This window comes from Emydura macquarii, unplaced genomic scaffold (genome assembly GCF_026122565.2).
Source record: "Emydura macquarii macquarii isolate MOO-44397 ecotype Brisbane River unplaced genomic scaffold, CSIRO-AGI_Emac_v2 contig_450, whole genome shotgun sequence".
Classification (NCBI taxonomy): Eukaryota; Metazoa; Chordata; order Testudines; family Chelidae; genus Emydura; species Emydura macquarii.
In genome coordinates this window covers 12,921,098-12,938,844 of record NW_027130587.1, presented here as the reverse complement: position 1 = coordinate 12,938,844, position 17,747 = coordinate 12,921,098, and the positions used below count along the sequence as shown (strand labels likewise).

Here is a 17,747-nt window from a genome sequence, read left to right as displayed (position 1 = left end):
TTCCTTTGTTTGTTGTTTTAAATTTGTCAGGGTAGTGAGCCAGTCTTGTGAAAAAGACAATTTGTTCTGTTCAGTGGATCCCTTGCAAAGCACAGAGGTGCTTTTCTTCACCTCCCATCATGCCCAGCAGACATTCATAAACATGGGCAGACAGCAAATCGTGACAACTAGCCAAGCCCTTGGGATCAAGGGGTGGAGATCAGGGTGATGGGAGAGGAATGCACATTCATGAAATGCTTGTTGAAATTGCAGAGATTTTGGCAGCGATGAACTCTGAGCAAAAAGAGACACATGCACCAAACAGTCAGTGAACAAGCGTACTGTTATGTTGCACCTGCAGCTGGATGGGAGCCAGTGCCTCACTCTCCTACCCCATGACCCACCCCTTCCAATCTGGAGGCTTTTAAAAGTGGTCGCTTGAGTCTCTGATTGATGAGAAACTCGCACAATTCTGCTATCCTTGGCAAATGCTTTCAAAGAATCGCCATACTGAAGACTTTGTGAAGATTAAGTCTCTGTATGTTAGGGCTCCATTTATCCCACAATCACAACTTGTATGGGGACCCAGCTGTGGTATTTATAATGTAGAAATGCCCAGGGGACCCAATCAGAATCGAGGTCGCTTTGTGCTCAGTGCTGCACCAACCCATAGGAAGACACAGTTCGTGATCTGCAATGCTTTCTGTCTAAGAAACTCAGTGCAGACTAGGACATGTTCAACCTTTACTATGGTTCAGGGATACAGTCAAAACAGAGTTAGTAGTCATCTATACTACAAAATGCATCCATGTTTTAATCAGATTGGGGTTCCTCTGTGTTGTAACTGAGTGGCTGTAATTCTGGTTTAAATAATCAAATAGAAATGGGCTGGGCAGGCTGAGTTTCAAGTTTGGTTTCCAAGCTTTTGGGTTTCCTCTCAACAACCCCTCCCCAGATCAAGGTGGTTCAGATCCAGGCAAACCTTTTTAATCCCAACCAAGAGAGTTTGGGGGCTTTTTAAAGGAAGATGCTAGCTTCGGCTCATCTCTAGCAAATATGAGAAGGCTTTAAACTGCAGTTTAGATCGAACGGGGCATCGTAAGAATGGTCGCAAGGACAAATTAGCCCACGGTACAATGATTCAATGCCATAGTCCCGCCAGGGTAACAAAGATGAGCATTTGGCCTGTGTTATGTACTCGAAGGATTCGGTCCAAGGTGTTTCAGATGTTAAAAGCCAGGCAGTTGTCCACTGTCGAATGGGGTAAGATTCAACTTTGCTTTGAATGAAAGCAGGGATTTTTCTGTACCAGCCATCCAGGAGCATAGCGTTCGGACTAGGAGAATTATTTAGTGTCTGTTATGAATTCATGGATTTGGTGTATATAGAAATAATCCATGGTTCGTGCAATGGCTATTAGACCCACACCCTTGTATAGCCGTGCAACCTTTGGCCATTGTGTTGGGTGAGGTCTTATTCCAACAGTTTCCCCCTCCAGCTTTAATGCTTGCTCGTCAGTTTTTCTTTCTCTTAGCCTTATTACATTTGCCATGTCTTATTGGTGGGTTTGCGTCAAGTTAAAAGAGAAATTCAGGGACTGAACAGCAAAAGAGTCTCTGTATGGATTTACCAAATGCAAAACCTGTTTGGGTTTCCAGATGTCGGAGCTGTTTGTTCAGCTGCATTGGCTGTAGCTTATTATAGCTGGATGGTTTCTCATGGGCAGATGGCTATGCCACTCCATCCTATACTCTGGTCCTTACTTTGTTTCTTATCCTGGTTAGGTTCCATACCCCACTCGTGGTCCTACATGTGATGGTGGCAGGGGAAAATACTTCCCTGCCCTGCTTCACTATCAGTGACGCTACCATAAAACGGATACAGGAAACATGCACATCCAGTAAGGATCCTCAGTTTAAGAATGAAAGCGTTATCTTCTGAGAATAGCTTTCTTCGCCACCATCACGTTAGCCACTCAGTTGTCTGCCACTCTGCTCAGTCGGATTGTGTATTTGTCATGACAAGTTGCTAACAGCCTGCTTCCAAACAGTAACTAACTGTCATTTCAGAAGCAAGGTGGGAGACCTACGTAATAAGGAAGAGCCTAACAAAAATAGATGTTATCTAGTATAAGCTTTCTTTTCCCAGAATTCAATGACCCCACCTCATTATACATTGCTATTCAGGTAAAGCAAGTAATAAAGCCCGGTGTTTATGATTGCAGTCTCACGTTATGCACCATCTCCCACTGAATTTCCATTACATGCTGATTTTCTCCGCCAGTGCCTATTGTGACACCCTGACTTAGGGGAGGTTCTTACTGGAAAATGTTGTTTGCATCGCTATAACAGTTAGGTGTGTGATCTTTTGTCAACAGAGCTATGCCAATAAAAGCCGTGTTGTGTAGGTGCAGTGATATCCATATAAAAGTGCTTATAACTTATGCTAGTCAGGGAACCAGTATACATCTGATGAAGTCGGTTACAATCTGCAGAAAGTAAATTTGTTAGTCTTTAAAGTGCTACAGGACTCTCGTTGTTTTTGCAGTATAATCTATACTGCTATAAGCATCTTTGTACTGATTCACCTGTTGACACAAGCAGGGTTTTCAATATGGCAAATTTTCTAATGTAGACTAGGACCAGCCCTACACTAGATGCACCTTCTAGCCCATCTAGGTGGATCGGGGTGGGAAGAGGTGTGATTCTGACTACCACAGGTGTGCCAGGAGAAGCTCTGGAGCCACTGCACTTTTACACTATAGCTAGTTTCATTCCAGGGTGCTGGAACGAGTTATACTGATAAAAACGCAGTTTTGCCACTATAGTGGTGTCCCCGTTAAGAGTACTTTGCTGGTACAGTATAACAGTATAGTTATACCAGTGAGATGCTCCCAGAGTCAATTCTCTCTAGGTCTTATTCACTGAGAACAAACTATTTGAAAATTGTAGCCCTTTTCTTCAGACCCCTCCTGACGACTGTCCAGGTATTTCAGTTTTTTGCAAGTGTTTGCCAAAAGGTTGGTGCACAAATTTCAGAGTGGGTGGGGTGGGCTGTTTACCAGTTGTTTGCATCAGTGATTTGTGATGCCTGGTAGGAATGTCATTGGTCACGTAAGTCACCCGATGCTGTTTCTGCTCTTGATTGGAAGATGGAAACTTGTAAAACAGGTGATTAACCAATAAGGTTCAGCAAATACTGACTGGTGAATAGCAAAAGCTCTTGTTCATGTGGCGAGACTCTTGTTTGGATGGAATGCAGAGATCTATGTGAAGAACAGGCATTTCCCAAACATTCAAGGCAAGAGAATCCAATTCATGCAGATGCTTGCAAACACCAAATAACAGAGGGTTGGAACAGGGCTGAAAGCAACAACCATTTGGAATTCAAATGTACACACTGCTTTAGCACTATCACACAGTCACACAGATCACACAGTCATTGGCTGTCTCTTCCTGCTAAAAAGTGATCAGGAGAGGCTGCCTAACTGGCCGTAGGTAGCAGCTCATTGGTTGAAATTTGCAATGATAAAATTTTGGTTTGAGAAGACACCCATGGCCTTTGCGGGGAAAAAACCATCCAAGAGCTCATAGACTTAAGTGTAGCTTTGTTCTGGTTTACTGAACATGGCAGAACTCTGAAAAGTGACTCCATAAAGATGACACCGTTATGTTGCCTCTCTCCATTAACAAAATGAGACTATTTTTGTTTAACTGCTACAACTCAGTCTGGGAGTGGAATGTCAAACCAGGCTTTTTCTGCCTATTACACAACCCCCAATTTGTAAGGCCCAGCAATTGGAATCTAGCTGACAATTTACATTATTGATGCATGAGGCAGAACAGAATCTGGCTTGATCTCTGTCTGTGTGGGCTACAATGGGAAGCTTCGATTCAGCAAAGCGCTTAAGCAGCTGCTTAACTTTAAGCGCATGAGCTGTCCCACTAAAGTCATTGAGCATTTTAGGGTTTACAGCAGTGGCAATGCATTTAAATTTGGGCGGCTGGGGGGCAGTTTGCTATTGTGATCATAAAAATTGTTTTAAACACAGATATAGGAACAAAGAAAGTACATGCTCCCTGTTTGTATTTTAAACAGAGGGCTTTTATCACTTGAGGATATCAGACTAAACCAAAGCAAGCCAGACCTTCAGCTGGTGTGAATTCCCATAGCTCCATTCATCCTTTGATTTCATGGAGTAATCTTCATAGAACCAGGTCCATTGCTATACATCTACATACAAACTTTTTGGTGTGAAATGATGCCTTTATTTTCCTCTCCTGTTTATTTCCTCATTGTGATTCCATATATTGCAAGAGTCATTCACCTTATCTTCTCATGGCACTGCCAGTTCCACTCTGATTCAGTCCAGCTGGAGGTGAGTAATGTTTTTATCTACTTGCAAACTCCCCTATAAACAAAAGGTTATGCAATGCAATGCTCATTTAAATCCCAAACATTGAGTCAGTTCACTGTATATAAATGGTGCTTCCTAGAAATTTGGTGCCAGTTCTGACCTCAGTTGCAGCATCGATTGAACGGGACAGCTACCTCGCCAGTCGTGTTTGCCCAACTGCTGATACAGAGACGTGGGCAAATTTGATCCACGTAGTTGGTGGATTACCTATTAATAAACAGAGTGTTTTGGTTTTATGTAGCTCGTCTCCCACTCCATTGACTGAAATAGGATCAGGAAAGACACTTGCGTCGCTGATCATCATGAGTCAATGTTGTTACGAATAATAGGCACAGTCTAGTGGTTAGAGTACTGAACTGGAAGTAAGAAGCCCAGAAGCTGCTGTTCCTTGCTCTGCCACTGACATGCTGTGACTTTTGGTGAGTCACTTAGGGCTGATCTATGTCGACAAATTGACCAGCATAGCTATTCAGGAATAACTATTCCACATCCCCATGTTGACCCTCTGTTCTGAAGTAAAAGTAACTCTATTCGGACATAATTACTCTGCCTTGGCACTGGAGTAATTATTCTGGAATAAAATCACTTTTATTCTGGAATAAAGTGTCCACACGGAGGACCCCTCCTGGAATAGATATAGTGGAATAATTATTCCAGAATAGCTATGCTGGTCAGTTTCTCAATTTCTCCAAGGCGTATCCGAGAGCATTATTAACACAGCATCCTCTTCTTGGGAGGAGTCTGCCGAAACTGGGATGTCAGAATCTTTCACAACAAGGGACACTTCGTGCCTTGGCTTCAGGACATGTAAGGAAGCAGCGTCTAAGGAGCTGCGAGTTTCCTGGATTCTAGTCCTGGCTTTGCCACCAAGCGAAACACTTGGGCAAGTCACTTCCACTCTCTGATCCTTGAATGCCATGTGCTAAGTTTATCCCTGGTGTTATTCCCTTGGCTTCTATGGAGTTACAGTCAGGATGGATTTGGCCCATTGAGTTTTCTGCGGATGGATTAGGTAAAGTTTGCAAGGCTCTTTGAGATCCCTATCGGAAAAGAGCTGTATGAAATACAAGCATTATAACCCCTGAAGCCTTTACTCCCTCCCTAGTACTGTCTGGACACACACAGGAAGACACCATCCCTGCCCCAGGAAGCGTACAGCTTAAGAAGATGAGCAGATGAGAGAAAGCAACACAATCAAAATATATATAGATTTTAACTATATTGTGGAGGGAAATATTCAACATCACAAAGGACAGTGAGGGACTCAGCTCCGACTGGAAGAAGTTTAGTGCCCTGGGCCCAGACCGTCTCCTAACTTCCATTGAAAAGCACCTAACACCTCTGAAGAGCTGGACTTAACTCCCTGTGATGGGCTACGTAAGCTCTAGCCTGCCACAAAGGGGTTAAGAGACAGAGTAGATGCCACCTCACCTGTGGCTAATTGGGGGAACCATCAACAGCTGGGATAAGTGCCTGCAGCTACCAAAAGAGGCTGTGAGGGGCTCCTGGGAGGACTCTGCATGTGCTGTGAAGTGGCAGGAAGCAATGCAAGCAGCCAGAACAGAACCTGCAGGGAGAAGGTGCTGGAAAGGGGCCTGGAGGCAGATAAAGGTAGGCAGTGAGCTGGAGAAGTAACAGTGATTCTGTGGCACTGGACCTGAGCTGGGTAACACAAGGTCCCTGGGCTGGAATCCAGAGTTGAAGGTGGGCTTGGGTTCTCCTCCTTGCCACTCAGAAAAGGGAAGTAAAAGAGTCCTGAGGTAAAGGGTGCAGAGTTCATGGTGGGACTGAAGATTATGTAAGGCTATTGGGCTGTTTGTTTGTTTGTTTGATTCTGGCTGGAGGGCTGAGTTGTGAGATGGGGCCAAACCACTGCAGGCTTTGAGGGGCTGCCAAGAAGGGGCTGGACCTTGCCTGCCCATGAGGGGGTGCCACTGGTTGTACATGGTGACCCCTGCCATATTCCCACTTGTGGATTTGAAAATGTGTCCCTATATACTCATCAATAAACAAACCTCCCTGGCCCCTCAGTCTAGCAGTTGCTAGTTGCCCTGTTTCTTGTGGGCATCGTGGAAAACTGTAGGCCTCAAGGAGGGATTTGAAAATGATGCTGTGACCATGTTACTGGTCAGTTTGTGGTCTTCCAGGGCTAAGCTGTTGTATGGAAGAAGGCACAAAGGTGAATCAAGATGTTTGTGTTACTAGTAGACAAGTGCATGGTCTAGGTAACTGTCATTGGAAGAAAGGAGCAGGTGGGAGCTGATGCAATAAGGGACCAGAGCAGATAAGTTAGACAAGGTATGGGAACTGTGATCTTCCTGCAGTGGAACTGAAGGAGTCAGGAGAAGCCTTCTAAGAGGAAGGGGATGTGATCAGAGTGATGGAGAAGGAGAGATGGTCTTAGGAGCTGAATTAGGACAATGTGGGTGTCAGAGGCCAATAATAAAGATGGTTCATCCAGGTCCCTATTATTTCCCCATGTCAGAGCCTGGAAAAAATTCTGGAGAAAGAAGGAGCAAGCTTTGAACTCAAGCTGGATTGGTGGGACAAAGTCAATGGGAGTTTTGCCTAAGGGACAACAGAGTTAAAAATTGGCAAAGGCTTTAGGATGTGTCTGGTAACTATATTAACTTATTAAAATGCTAGATTAATATTTACTATCAACGCTATATTTAATTAATAGTTCTGTATTTATTATTCATTATACTATTATGCTCATCCAAAAGGGGTAAGGTGCAGAACCGCCACTATGCAAACTCAAAATAGTCCATCTAGCTACTGCAGCCACTGTGAATATCTGGATCACAGCCACACAAAGCAAGCGGAGCTGACGGATGTATGTTCCTCACTGCCTTTCAGAGGCCCCTGTAAGCAGAAATAACATTGAGGCTTCTTTGGTTTATGGCACGACAACCAGTTCTTCTTACATCATTCTGTGTTTTCACAGTGACTTGCTTTAGCAGAAAGCTTCTAAAAGGCTAGGGTAGGACTGCGGGAGGGGATCTCCAGTGGTCTCGTACCACTGCTCATAGACATAACATAGCAGGAGGTAGCTGTGTGATCAGTGCTGACCACAAATTAGCACGTTACCTCATTTCCTATCCTCTGGCACCAACCTGGGTAGCCTCAATGCCAAGGAGGCATTCCTGGGGATCAATTAGTCTGAGAGGCGTTGGGAAGAACGGGTTGTTCTTGCTGGCGGTGCATTCAGACATCATAGTTGGCCTTATGCAGTTGTTACACGCTGAGGCAGCCTAGGAAAAGTGCTGAATACCTTTTCCGGCTCATGCCTACTGCTGAAATGTGACCAGCTACGCAGGCCTCCTGACAGTCCACACATTTCCTGTGGCCAAATGAAAACCAGAAACAAAGTGAAGTGACTTAGCAAGATGACATAATGACTCAGAGTTTTTAAGGTCAGAAGGGACCATCATGATCCTCCAGTCTGACCTCCTGCCCACTGCAGGCCACAGAACCTCACCCACCCACTCATTCCTGTAATAGACCTAACCTCTGGCTGAGTTACTGAAGTCCTCACATCATGATCTGAAGACTTCAAGTGACAGAGAATCCAACCTTTACACTAGTTAAAATCTGCAATGACCTGTGACCCATGCTGCAGAGAGGTGGAAAAACCCTCAGGGTCATGGCAATCAGTCAGATCCTGAGCATGTGGGCAAGAACCCACTCGTCCCCGCCACCCCCCCTGCCCCCACACACACGCATCCTCCCAAGCCAGACACTTGGGGGAGAGAATTCTCTGTAGTAACTCAGAACCCTCCCCATCTAGTGTCTCGTCACTGGCCATTGGAGAGATTTGCTGCTAGCAGTCACAGACGGGCTACGATGGCACGTAACCGGTCTCATCATACCATCTCTGCCATAAATTTATCAAGCTCTGTCTTGAAGCCAGTTCGGTTTTTGCTCCCACTGCTTCCCTTGGAAAACTGTTCCTGAAACGAGCAGGAAACTGAAACATAGGCTGGCTTGTGAGCAAGTTAAGACTGTCCTTTCATACACGGGAGGTTCTGTGTGCTTTGCTTTCCAAATGTATTCAGATTAATCTGGTCAGTGGAAGAGCAGTACGTGTCAGATTCATGTGAGATTCATGTCCACCATTGGTGATAAGGGGTAAAGCCTTAAGATGGACAATGGCTTGGTAGAAATGCCCTATTTAAATTAGCTGGGGTGGCTTTCAGAACTTCTGCATCAGCAACTAAATAGAGACTGAAATATCCATCCACTGCTGCTGACACAGTCTCGTGGCCTTTGGCAATAAAACAAGAGGTCCTAGAGAATGCAGGCAGCTGGTGGCCTGTATGATGCGAGTTGCTCATCTCAGTCCAGTTCCCATTGGGACCGATATCAACAAGCCCCAAATCTGCCGACTAGTGCCAGGTATGGCGGTGGAAGAAGCCCAGAAATGACTGGGCCTTGAAGAATAACCATCCCTTCTCAGCCCTGAAGATGGACCTTCCAGGTCAGTGATGATGTGGGTGAGCAAAGCTTAGACGAGTGGTCAGGGACCAGCTGGCTGCATTCTGAACAGAGTGAAGCGACTCACGGGGGCGGGGGAATGAGAGAGATGTAATATTTAGCCTCTGACCATAGCAGAGATGGCAAAAGCTTGCTGCATCCCCATTTCCAAAAGACTTTGTGGGCTTGGGGAGGCACAACAGATAGGGCTGGAGAGCATCAACTTCAGAGATGACTTCTTCCCTCCCCAGTCCTTACACAGCAGTTGTGGTCAGCCACAATGCCCTTGTGCTCCATCTCCAGGACTGAACTCTTCAGGGCAGGTACATGCTCAGAGGAGGGCAAGTCTCCCTGGAATTCACTCTCCCTGATGCACCAGAGACCAAGCCCTGCCACCTTTGAGAGATGGTGTGAGAGATGCCTGTAAAGTCTGGTTGTTCGTCGATTTATTAGGAAGGTAGTTATGGAGCGGGTGGAGGTAATGGAGAGGATGGGGCTTTCTTGTGTCCAGCTGATGGCTATTATTATTATTTTATTCTTCTTCCAACCATGACGAGATATGATACAAGTCTCTAAACTATAAGGGGGGCAGGGAGGCCTGACGTGTGACTTGAAACCAGTGCCCACTGAAATCCATGAGACTCTTCCCCATAGACTTTAGCAGCTTAGGGTCAGGTTCATAGTGGAGTAGGGTAGAAGTAAGAGCAAACAGTTGTGAAGAAGCCTTTGGCTCTCGTAGATTGGTACAGCACTTGATGAGCAAAAAACCTCCTCTCTGCTTGTCTGATTACCTGTCTAGTTATTTAGTGCTGCAAGGCCTTTTCTGTGTTCCAGGGATGCTTGGCTCTGCCATTTGATAATATTTAGCTGTGGGTGTTTGCTTTGGAAGAACCTCAGCAAGAAAATTCTCCACTGTGACTCACAACTTCCTTAGAGTTATGTAACGGACTCCAGCTTCTGCACGTTAAACAGAAAATCATAGACCCCTATAGCACAATGTCAGCATTTTAGTTAAACCAGCTTATTCAGAATGACTAGACCGTTATCTTTAAACGCTTTTATTTCGTTGGATGATTGTTTTGTAAATTCCTCATGGCTACATATGAATTTAATCCAGATCCGTGTTTTCCATGGTGTTGTGTATGTGCCTTTCCTTGTTGCAATAGTTCTAAAGCACAAACCTTTGCTTCTGAATTAATAGTGAGAGGGGTTAACTACTGGAACAAGCTACCAAAGAAAGTGAGAGATTCTCCATCTCTAAGTCTTCAAATCAAGACTGGTTGCCTTCCTGGGAGATGTATCTTAGTCAAGCACAAGTTAATGGGCTCAGTGCAGGCATAACTAGATGACCCAATGGTCTCTTCTGGCCTTGAACTGGTCAACTGAATCCACTTGCCATGCACAATTGTTTAATCATGACAATTTGAATCTGATGATAGTTTTAATAACTTGGATGAATAAACATACTGGGAACAAAGTGAAAAGAACATGAGCTAAAATTCTATTCCATTACACTGGTGTTTGGGCCAGACACCTTATACTTGTGGAGTATCACTTCACTCCAGAAGTAGCTCCATTGACCTTCAATGGAAATACTAATGCATTAAGTTACTACACTAAGTAAGGCATCGTAATCTGACCCCTTGACTGCAATGCAGTTGTTTTGGATGAAGTCACAAAGAGCAGAATTTGGATTGGTATACATTTAAAAACTCTGCTTCCAAAACAATTTCCAAGTGGTAGCCTCCATATCAATATCTTCCTAGCCATGAGCGGTACTGGTGCTTCTCAAGGGGAGCTGCTATTTTCCAACCCAGTGCTGGATCAGGGAAGTGCTCTGTGCACTGAAATCAACAGAGATGGTGCTTTCCCCAGCTAAGAATTAGAGAGGGGGAAAAACTAGTCATTTACTTTTTATAACTCGATTGACCCATCAGAATCCTCCTTGTCAGTTGCAATTTTCTTCTAAAGATTGACACTTATGAGATTTTTATGAGATGGAGGCTGTCTGTAACTCCGAACAGAATGTTATGACTGTTCTTTCAGAAGTTTACAACTGAACATTGACTTAATATAGCTTCAAAGCTTTACAATGCAGAAGAAAAAATATTAATGAAAATGAAACCAGCAAAGAATCTGTTTCCTCACCTTATCAAATATTTCTATAAACTTTATTTTTTGTTGTATCTGCCCGCTTGTGTACTTGCGGTTCTAAATGAGGGTGTGTAGTTGAGTGGTCAGTTCGTAACTTTGAGGTTCTACCGTAATCCCTATAACACCCAAAAGGCTTGGAGGACAGTGGGGTAAACATGGACAGACAGCAGAATCATTAAGAGTCTGCAAACTGATTAATCAGAAACATAATAAACTATAAATAGAAAAGACCTGCTGGAACAAATCTGCCCTGATCTTAGGGCTTTGCAAGCCTGCAATTAAGGATATCCACATCATCCTAGAATAACAGGCAGTGTGAGCTCATGCACAGAGCTGACAACTATATCTGGGAATCAAACTCCTAAACTTGTTGAGGCGTCCTATGCAGACCACTCTGGGTCTCTGTTTCCCCCTGCATAAAACAGGGACAACAATATAACTATGGGACTAGTGTGTCAAGAGGCATAACTAGTTAGTGTCCACGCAGTCCTTTGAAGATAAATATTGAGTAGTATTATGTTCTGGAGGAAACTTGAGTGACATTGGCTTCTGACATTGGATAGATCTTGCATGATCCCATATGCAGCAGTCTGCTTAATCGACTTTGCGCTTAATTCATCTCTTTTGTATAAAGCAGGAGTAACTCCATTGGCAGTGGTGTGTTGTAGCTTCTTTCTGAATACAAATGATTTGTTCTATGTTTAAATTTTTAAAAAAATAAATAAAAAAATCCAAGACCAGACTTTCAAAAGTAGCTAGTGATGTAGAGTATCACAATTCTTCGGCATCCAACTTATTATACGGTGTAGTGCTTGGAATTCTCTCTGCAGTCCAGAGTTGCATTGTACATACAGACAGCGGGAGGGAGCCCTTCAGGGCAGGGGCATAAAATCTAAATAGATAAGACTACCAAATGGAAACTGGGGCACAGAGGTGAAATGACTTGCCCAAGTTCACGCAGCAGATCAGTGACAGAGGCAGGAATACACCATGTCTCCTGACTCCTTCTCCAGAGCCTTATCCACTAAGACATACTGTCTCCTGACTGTCAGCTAATGTTGAGCACTCATCCTCTAAAAATGGTATCTCAAGTTGGATGTTCAATAATGGGCAACACCCACAATCATTTAGTCACTTCTGAAAATCTTGGCCCTTAAATCTTAAAATCCCACCTGCCCTGTGTGGGATTTCCTGCCCTGAAGGATAAATTCCACTGAGTTCCTTAAAGATGCTCCTTCCCTGCAGGTCAGGTAGAAATGGACTGCCACGAAGTCTGCATTCTGTACTGGAAATGCGATTAATTGTAGCATTTAATGACCCACTCCAATTCCAAAAGTGAAAATAGATGAAAAAGCAAGACTGGCAATTGCACAACTGTGGAAAACTCATTCTTGTGTGCTTAGGAGGAGTTGCCTTTCTGCATCTCCGTGAGAAGCTGGAAGGAACTCACAAAAAAAGAGTTGCTGACGAAGCCAAGCCTCTGATATATTTTCCAGGTTGTCAACTTCTGACTTTGATCTGTTTTGAAACATAGTGGCTTTCCTTGTCTCATACCATGTGAGCTTCAACTGGGTGGCTCGAGGGGAGTTGATTTCCAAGAAAGAGAAAGTAAAAACTGAAGGGCAGGGTGGGACCTTTTTCCTGTAAAACACAAGTTTAAATGATCCGTGGGTGCTGAGTAACAAACACGTTACTGAATAGAGCTGGTAACTGAGAGATGCCCACCTCCTCAGCAGTTGTAGAGGTTAGCTGTTGCACTTATGCCTCTTAAAGCCCCCTTTTCCACGGGAGGTCCTATATGCACCAGAATCACCTTCCTTCTGGAGGAAGGCACTGAACTGGTGGAATCTCTGGCCATGCTTTCTGTCCAGCTAGCACCATGCACTCTCTTGGTGGCTCGTTACCCCTCCACCTTCTCTAGCAAAAATAAACCAGCGTTCACACTGGCAGAAACCTAGGATGTGAGCTCTCTGGGGCAGAGCCAGACTTGTCTGTCCAGCCCCTGATACAATGGGGTCCTGAACTTGGCCCACACTGTATCTGCTTCTTGGTCTGCCTCCCTATGCATTTATATTGCATCTATTGCCATAGTATCTCAGGGCAACACTTTCAAAAAATGCCATCGTCACTGAGAAGCCATTTTTAAAAAGGGCCAAATTTTCAAAGGCATTAGGTGCCTAAACATGCAGATAGCTGCTTTTAATTTTGATTGGACAAGGGGGAAGAAACGAAGAATTTTCCACAGTTGGTCCAAATTTTGAGAACACATCATTAGAATTTGAACCAAGAAAAGGATGACTTTCCCATTTTTTTTTCCAACCAGCTCCACCTGTGGCTGAAATTTGTCTCTGCTTTTGCCCAGCAAGAGCTCACTGCTTTCTTACCCTCCTCTGTGTGAGCAAACAAGCTGAATAGCTGGCTATGACTGACTTCTATCTCTGCTACCTGTCCCCTAGCTCTCCATCTCGGCTGGCAAAACTGCCTTTGACCCTCTTATGCCCCTTCTCTGGGTCCTTCAGGTTAGCATATATGTTAGATTATCTAGCTGCACCCTATTCGGGGAATGAGGGGTTCCTGTAAGAGGAAAATGCAGAAATGACTCAGAGCTAAAGAACACAGGCCAAGATTTTCAAAAGCAACTAGTGATGTGGGTGCTTCAACTTTTGGTTGCCCAACTTGTGAGACCTTAAAGGGGCTTAATTTTTTGGTTTTGGTTTTTTTCTTCAGAGGGCAGCCGCTCAGCATTTCCTGGAAAAAAAAGACCCTTTTAAGGGTCTCAATTCTGGCCTTTTGAGAAGAGTGCTACTGGAAGAATATGAGAATCAGTAGGCTTTTAGACGCATGGTGCTAGTGTCCCTTTCTCTAAAGGACGAATTCTGCAATGACTTGTGCCCAGAACATCACCGTCGACACTGATGGAGTGACTGTAATAGTTTATAGTGGGAATTAGAACCATGTGGGTCACTCTTGCTATTTTTATTCAGTTTCACAATATTAAATCAGTCAAGAATTTAGCCCATGTTTGGTAATCTCTGTCCGTTGTACATGCTGTATCAGGCTAGTTGCTGTTCAAGTTCCAAGTAGGACCTGAGTTTTGAAATCCTGCCCCTAATTTTTGACACTATCCCTGCAAGGAGGCATTTTGGGGGTAGTTCTTTGGCTTTGAGGACACTCAGACTTGATGGTCCATTCTGGCTTTACAATCTATGACACAACTGCGGTTAATTGTGTGTGCAAACAGAGCTGCTTAGGGGCCAGATCCTCTGCTGGTGTAAACTGATCTAGCTTCACTGGTGCTTCACCAGTGTAAAGTAGCTGAGGATCTGGCCATCCATCTCAAAGTACCTGTATGCATCTGCAAAACTGCATTTGTGAGTTTCACCTGCATTTATCAACATCGAGTGCTTGGAATATTTGCTCTCTACAGGGGCATGAGGAATTCTGACCAAAAAGTCTCTTTCCAGGGCAGACAGAGAAACAGCTTCCATGGTAAAAATAAGCCAATAGCTGAACTGGTGCTATGTGGTGGGGTTGCATAGGGCCAGAAGTTGCCTGGGAGTTGCATTCTTGTGTCGTGTCCCTTGGGGTGTGGGCTCTTCCTGTCATGACCTTTTGAGTGGTCATAAGTGGCACTGGTATCTCCACCAATCAAATTCTGGGATTATATTGACTGGCGTAACTGCAAACTTTGTTGGTCGTGGGCCAGGCTTTCAAAAGAGCTTCGCTTCCATTTGGGCACCTAAACAAGGGCCGAATTTTCTGGACAGATTTCTTGCGCCCCCACCCCCAAGCGTTCAGCACCCAGTGTGCACCAATGTACTGAGAATCTGGCCTCAAACATTCACTGTGGGCCTGGGCCTGCTCTCCTAGATTTCAGTGGCCCAGGCTCAAGCATTCCCCCAGCCCTAAACAATATGGACGCCCCTATCCCTTAGGCAGTTTACAGTCTCTCAGCCCCAAGTCCTGTCCCAACTTGCCCTGGGCTCACTGTGAAATATACAGTGGATCACTGGTTGGTCCAACGTCCTGCTCAGGAATATGAAGGTGCTAGCTCCAAGATGTTCTCGGCTATACCATTGTGCTTCCTCCCTGTCTGTCTTCTTTCCTGGGGGTAGGTGGGTATGATATTGAATTTGACATATGGCTTTTCTCTAGTGTACCACTGTGCTGAAAAGACTCGTTTCAACTTTCAGACAGTTACAGGCTTGGCATCACGTCACTGCCCAGCATGCAAGTAACAATGAGTTCCCACAAAACTGTCCTTGTTACTATGATAAAACCCATGCACCAGGGATTAATAAACTGCAGAGAAGAGGGCAGCAGGATCTGTTCTGTTTTCTCCTACTTATGAACAGGAAAGGAGAAAGCTTGGGATAATCCTAAACATAGCGCTTTTGTTTGCAAATTGCAGACTTTGTTACTGCAAAGTCTCCTGACTCTAGTGGTACTAATAGCACAGGGTGGCAGGAAGGCTCTAATGAGATGAGTTTTTCAGACTCAGATGCATGATCTGGTGTAAAGAAAGCATGGTGGTGGTCTATCTCCCTTACCCCACAGGGTTGAACAGTTTTACAGTTATCAGTTCAACCATAAGTGTATTTTGTCCCTTTTAATTTTTAAAATTCAGTGCATTCCATTTCCAGAAGCAAATGGTTTTATATTCTGATTTATTTGTAAGGAATGCCATGCTTACGCAACCTTTCATTCACCAAGCACCTTCCAAAGGCAAAAGACTAATAGGTGTTGGAGTTACTGTCTAGTAAACAATCATGCCATCTATTTAGAGAGTTTTACTGCCACAGATTCCCAGTAAAAACTTAAACTGGAGTAGTTCTCAGGACTAATCTTTGGGGAAAACGCTGAGTTTTTTGCTTTAGAACCAATACATCACCAGGGACACTGGGTCATACTTTACCTCTTGGTTGACCAATTCCCCTCCCCACCATTTGCTGGTGGAATGGAGCCAAAGGGGCCTTCACATGGCCCATACTCCAGGTTATATCCTGGCAACTGGGGGATGTGGGCCAATCAGAGCCTCACCCTATCCCCTAACTGGCCAATGAGGGACAGACTCCAAGGTGCAAGGGAGTGGGGGAGATACCTGGTGTCCCTCAGTGAGTGTTTCCCTTCCTCACTGCTGGGGCTGGCCCCCCTTGTGCTGGCCCCAACAAGTTGCCCCACCCCTTGAGGCAACTGAAAGGCAAGTGTGCATCCGGGCAAGCCAGAATGTCTGAAGGGAGGGTCACCTGGACTCCAGTCAAGGGACTCTTAGGATGATACATGAGGAAAACCAGCTAGATGTATAGTATAGTTTCACAGAAAGAAAGTGAAATGACAAACATAAGGGTAGCATATATTGCATAACTGTCATGAGTCTAACGTCCCTGAATCCACTACCATAGACTTAGCAGGTCACTCATCAGGAACATGGAGTCAAATCAAAGCCATAATGCACCTCGAGCCTGCATTCTGCTTCTTTTGCTTTACCCACCACCATGTCGGCTATGCTGTAAGACAGTGGATTCCTTCCAGGCCTGTTGACTTCCTAGAGTTATTCTAAGGTTCATGTTGATCCTGTTTGCTCTAGATCATTGGGCTGTCCCAGCTGATCATCTAGGAGCAGATTTTATATTTTTATTCCTTTAAAAAAAAAAAAGTCCATGCAAAAAAAATCAACCCTCTTTTATTCATCAGGAAAGGTTGCAAATTGAAACACTCAAAAGTCAGGTAATGCTGGATTGACAGGCTGGGTATCAGGAAATGGGACAGTCACCCAAACAATCTTCTCTGGGTTACCCCTGCCCTCACTTTGCCCTGCAGGTTAACAATAGTCCTTCTGAATCATTCTGTGATTGCCAGCCGCCATCACTGGCTACTCCCAGAAATACCAGTTCTGCTTTCCCCAAAAGGGCAGCAGATACATCAGATTATATGGTCCAATCCTTTGCATAATACCACAGCACTGAGAGACATTTATAGTGACAACAATCGTAAATTGACTTGCAAAGATCAAGATTTTAGAGCAAATGAGTAAGGATAACGGAAACAGAAGAGCTGAATATAAAACCAAATTATAATACTTTCTAAAGACTAAACTTAACAGGCTAACCTCCAGTCTAAATAAGTTTCTCACCCCAAATGTCTTCTGCGGCATTTTCCACCAAGCCTGGCTGAGATTCTGTTTTCATGAATGTAAATGGAGAGCACATTTATTTCCTGGATGCAGGGATAACGGGGTGCTTTCCTAGTCCCCCAGTTATAGTCCAGTAAATCTTTGATGTGCACCCTCAGATAAGGCTCTCTTCCTTCTCCGGTTCATCTCTTCCTGTTAAATCTCTCAATTCAGCTCAGAGTGATTATGAATGAGACAATAGTCAATTTACATTTCAACAGATAGGTGGATAAACATCTCTGGTCTGGCAGGTGGATAAACATCTCTGGTCTGGCAGAAAACAAGTTTTTCATTTCTGCTGGGGATTAACACTTTGATACAAGAACACAGAGTGTGTGTGTGTGTGTGTGTGTGTGTGTGTGTGTGTGTGTGTGTGTGTGTGTGTGTGTACACAAACTCTTTAGATAGTAGCCATAACTAGTGACACTGGCTTTCCTTTGGTGAACCAGGATGTACATGCCTGGGTTTCAGGGCTGTCTTGCCTCAGTGTTTTGCATACCAAAGAGTTCCTGGCTGTCCAGCGCTATCTCCTCTAGCTCCTAGTTGGGG

The 17,747-nt window shown here is 44.5% G+C and overlaps 1 long non-coding RNA gene across 2 annotated transcripts in view; it reads left to right on the top strand.

Moving 5' to 3' along the window:
• Positions 1–5,901: 5,901 nt before the first annotated feature.
• The window catches only part of LOC137146446 (uncharacterized), a 99,065-nt gene continuing 87,219 nt past the window's right edge, over positions 5,902–17,747 (top strand). For both annotated transcript variants that reach the window (XR_010917943.1, XR_010917944.1), the window contains exon 1: positions 5,902–6,007. This is a non-coding gene — a long non-coding RNA (uncharacterized lncRNA). The remainder of the gene's footprint in view (positions 6,008–17,747) is intronic.